The sequence below is a fragment of the Hipposideros armiger genome, unplaced genomic scaffold (genome assembly GCF_001890085.2).
Source record: "Hipposideros armiger isolate ML-2016 unplaced genomic scaffold, ASM189008v1 scaffold_1031, whole genome shotgun sequence".
In the NCBI taxonomy this organism is placed as follows: Eukaryota; Metazoa; Chordata; class Mammalia; order Chiroptera; family Hipposideridae; genus Hipposideros; species Hipposideros armiger.
Genome location: NW_017732381.1, coordinates 416071 through 421146, shown reverse-complemented (window position 1 = coordinate 421146; position 5076 = coordinate 416071). Strand labels below are relative to the sequence as shown.

Genomic DNA, 5076 nt, shown 5'->3' with positions numbered 1-5076 from the left:
ATAATTTCTTTGGATTTGTGTTCTAGCTCACTAATTCCTTCTTCAGATACATTTAATATTCTACTCAGTCAACTGTATTAATCTGGGAGACCAAACTTTTATATAAAATAAACACACACATTGATAGCTTAAGCACAAAAGAAGTACACTTCTCACTCACATAATGGTCCACATTGGTGGGAAGCTCACCTCCACCCAGGCTCCTTCAAACCCTTGGCACTGTGGACAGAGATTTTCAAGGTGGAGTCATTTATGTCAGGGTGACTAAAGTGGAGCCGGGAAGCCATGAAGAAGCTTGTCTTATACACGTTCCACCAACATGTTTCTTCATAGACTTTTGAAGTTCTCAGCCATGCCTGGACCTTATCTCTTCTTCACCATGACAACCAGATCATCCACATTCTTTACTTTGAAAGGAGCCAACTGGTTTTGCCAACCAACATCCTTTGTTTGCATGTTGAACTCAACCAATCCCAATTAACCTAACCAGAATCTTTCATTTACATAAATAGGGCCAGATTGAGAATGACACATATAACCAGAACCATTATAAGCTCTACTTTGCTTTGTTCTCTTCAGAGCACACTTCAGACTGCTACCTGAATCTGTGCTTCCCGGTGGCAATCTCTGACACTCAAATAAGTGCTTTTTATTTATCTTTTAGCTTAAGCCTCTTTCTTGGTTTACAGTGCTGTCAAGGCAACCAGTGATGAAGGGAAATGAAGCCCAGAGCTTACACACTCACTCCCTTAAGTGTCTTACCCCAGAGAAGGCACATACCACATTTCCCAAAACCCTTGTAAAGACCTTTGTCGCATAGTGGCACCAAGTGGCCAATGAGACCACAAAATGTAACTTAGACATTTTCCTAGCTTTTATCCTATTATTTATTACACAGGGGATTTATGTGGCTACATAGCAATCTTTAAACACACATCCATTGGTTTTCTAATTTTAGTAAATATAATATTTCTTGGTAATTTTTTTGACGTTGAGATTCAGTTTTATTTATGCTACTAGCTAAGTAAAAAGCATACATATTGTGTCTTTGGTACAGTCAATACATTTGCAACTTTTCTACTTAAATTCTCTAGACAAAGTCACTGCCAACTGATATGATCATTGATGGCAAAGGGTTTAGAATAACCAAAAGGCATAAAAAGTTTGCAGACTTGCCCCAAGATACAAAACTGAATTTTAAACAATATCATAACATACATGATTTAAACAATATATGAAAAGAAAGTTGCACATAAAATCAAGTACAAAAATATCCAAATTACCTATTATGAACTGTAATGTTTCCATTATTCTGCACAATATTTAACATAGAATTTAGCAGTTTCCAAAATACTTATCATTTAGTTTAAGCATTGCCAGCTTTGTAGAATGGTGAGATATTAGGTGGAGTGACACTGCTTTTAGAGTTTCTAAAAATACAAAACCTTTCCCTATGAATTAACGAAGGAAAGAAATTCCTCTTCTAGGCTTCTTAGTAACCAACCTCATGCTTAGAAATATAGAAGAATACATCTACTGTTTAACAGGGCAAAATTATACTATTTGATAAACAGTTATCCAATAGGGATGACAAGTGTAATTTTAAATGATATTTTTTTGTCTGGTAATTTTAAGGAATTCTCAGTATACACACAGAGATTAGTGTTTTGCCTTGGCAAAAATAAAATTGAAGTCGCAAGACAATCTGAATTGAAATCATCTTCACTAGTTTAACTTGCAAAAATATATTTTGGATAAAAGGTTATAATACATTACTATCTTATTTTTTAAACACAGAGTAAAGTTGCTCTTGGTAAAATTAACTCACCCACATGGCATAATGCTTTGAAGTAAAGTGTGTTCAACAGTAACAACTTGCACACAAAATAAAATAGGTGAATTAACTTTGAGAACTTCTCCGCCTTTAAAATCAGCAATATTGAGTTTATTCTGTAGAATAACACGCATACTGGTGTTCTGCATAGAAAAGGGTCTAAGATGGTTTAACAAGCTACATTTTCCAGCATTGGAATGATTCCTTCACATAACGGGTGACGATTTAATAAGAATGTGTTTTTCCTGATCTTCAAGCTCTGAGCCATGCCTGAAAAGTTCTAAATAGGAAAAAAAAAAATGTATTAACCCAGTTTCTGTCTGCTAGGAGCAAAGCAGCTAATCTATTTTCAACCCTTTATGAAAAAGATAAAGCAGAACAAAAGTGAAATATATCTTCAGATTATAAACAGGATTGTACTTTATAGTCCACCATCCTGATCATGAATGTCAAAGGCCCCAGCAGTGAAAGACCTATCTAAAGGCTGTGGGTTGGCAATAGGCATGGTGTGAAGTACTTCATCCAGGAGCTAGAGGGCCCGGTGTAAGTGAATCTCAATGCAGCACAGTGTTTCTTTGATGCTCTGTTTTGGGTAATCCGGTCCCCAGTCTTTCACAAAACTCATCCTGAGTATGCATAGGCAACGAAGATCATTGACACTGATTCCAGCAGCAACTGACAAACCACACTGAAAAGGTTAAAAACAGGGGTTGAATGAATCACTAGTTATGCCTTCAGACGTGGAAAATGGGTGCCACGTGTTTCCATCATAAAAGTCTGTAGTCAGAAGTTTAACTTGATAGCTATTCCACCTACTGATCCCAGGCCAGAGAAGTTTCCTTGCCACAGCTGCTGCCTGGGCGGCTGCTGCAGCTTGTGCAGTGGCAGCCTGCTGCTGCATCTGACAACACTGACACAAATCAAAGACCTTTATATAAGCACTTGGGTAGATCTTATGAACAGCATCTCCAGGTGCACGCCCAGCTTCTCTAAGTAGTAACTCTGTACAAAGACTGTGTGGTCGCTAAGGTACCTGACCCAGACATCACCTTCACCTTTACATTCCAACTGCCCACCTTTGCCTATGTGTAACCTTGCTCTCTCAATGGCTTCTATCCTGTGAACATCAGACAGCTGACCCAAGCAAAAGCGATCTCCTCCAGAAGGGTCCACGTATCTGTCAACAGTAACAATAGGGAAGCTTGAAGGAACCTTAAATGCCTCTCCTACTTGGACATCCATTTCAAAGTAAACAATGAAACACCAATACTCAGCAGCGGGATGATTAGAAATGGGAGGCTGCAATACAAGCTCATTGTAAACTGTCCAGTAATGTCCGAGATGGGGCAGCATAAGCGGGTGGTGCTGAAGATGGCAGTTTTGGTGGTGAGGCAAATTAGGTGTGTATGGTGCAGTCCTACTTCCAGTCCAGGTGGTAGTGCTGTTATGATGGTAAGTAGCTGGCTGATCAGTAAATCCATTCTGCTGCTGTCCTGGCTGAGGCCCTGAAGCTACCTGCAACAATCCTTCACTATGGCTGCCCGCCAATATAGTGGCAGGCTGACTTGTGGAAGCCACAGGAATGTTGGGAAAGTTGGTGGTGCTGGTGGCATTAGACTCAAACAGAGCTAACAGAGCTGGGGTGCTGTATGTCTCTGACAATGCACAATTGCTTGGTGGATGCTGGATAGTTTGAATTGAATGTCCTTCAGTGGATAACGATGGCTGTCCCTCAAAGTCATGAACATATTCATCCTTCCAACCAACATACTTGGTAGAGTATTACTCTGCAGTGTTATCCTGAGAGATCAATTCCAGGTGATACAACTCATTCATAGTGATATGGATTCACATGAACACTATCACATTTTAAATCAAACATATACTGACAATATTGAACATGTTTTAGTTCATTTTTGTCACCTTGCAGCTGCCGACTTGAAGGCTCCTGCGCACTGATCCTTTGAAGTCATAAGGAAGTGTCTTGGAATGCTGAGACCCGAGGGAATGATCTCGGTAAAACTTCCTTATCAGGTGGTCTCAGAATGCTGACACCATCCCGGGGATCATACCCATGTGTGAAAGCACAGCTCGTGCTTAATCACATGAGTTTTGGTGAAGCAGCTGCCAATCTAATTGAATCAATTAACTGGGTATAGATATTCCAATTGACCTCTTTGTGACTTTGTAAATAAAAGCTTTATGCCCGCCAGTATCAGGGTTCGCTCTCTCAGTCTGAAGAGATGAGACCCCTGGCCCGCAGAAACTCTACTTTTGACTCTTGTGCTTTCTTAACCGTTTGCCGCCCCTCCTCGATCCCCCCAGCCCTTGTCACGAGGGATGTGATACATTTTTGTGAAGATCAGGCCACCTCCATAGATGGGCATAGATCACATGAGGAAATCCTTTCTGACCAGCCACCTGAAGCCTTCCATCCAATGTTCTCTGTATGGTAACACACTTGCTAGTATGAGCTCCATTTGTAGTTATAGTTGTTTATTAAAGAATCAAATTCATCTTTTTTCTCCTTCAGCTTCTTTACCAAACTTTCAATTGCTCTTTTTGCAAATGTTTCACTCTCTCCACCTTGTCTATGGCACATCAAACTATGTACAATGCTCAGACAGGCATCATTACTTGTTGGTGTATTCGTAATAGACATATTGTCCATTTGTTAAAGTTATTTCTTTTAAATCAAATATGTCTGCAACTTCCAGAGCAATTTTGATCTTTTGGAGGCAGGGAAAAAGACTGGCTAACGTTGAAAGGAAAACAGACATGTGGTATTCAGGATAACCTGGGCTCGGGCGATGGCGAGGGGAGTTCGCTCTTCCGCCAGCTAGTCCGCGGAGGTGCCGGGCCTGTGGCTCCCCTGGCAACCATAGCGCTCCTCAGCCCCCGCCTCGAAGTGTCCAGGCCAGGCAGCCCCTCCACCGGGCTGCCGCCACTGCCCGCCCGGGTGGGGGGAGCGGGGGCGCCTCTCTCGTGGGCGTCTGGCTCCGCTCGCCCGCTCCCGTGCTCTATTCCTTGGTAATTTTGATAGCAGCCTCTTCCTCTCTTATTTTTCTGTTTTATTTCTTTAAATATTTAATTTAATGTATCTGATAGTTTACTTATTTAAAGTTGTTGGAATTATGATGATCTTTTATTTTTTTTGCTGACTCACTCATGTCTTGCTTTCTCAAATGTTTGAAAATATGTCCCAAATTGATCAATTCTAAGGAAACCTTTGGACCCCACCA

General features: G+C 40.9%; 1 pseudogene; it reads right to left on the bottom strand.

Moving 5' to 3' along the window:
* Positions 1 to 2255: 2255 nt before the first annotated feature.
* LOC109376016 (mothers against decapentaplegic homolog 4-like) lies at positions 2256 to 4508 on the bottom strand (annotated as a pseudogene).
* Between the last annotated feature and the right edge of the window lie 568 nt (positions 4509 to 5076).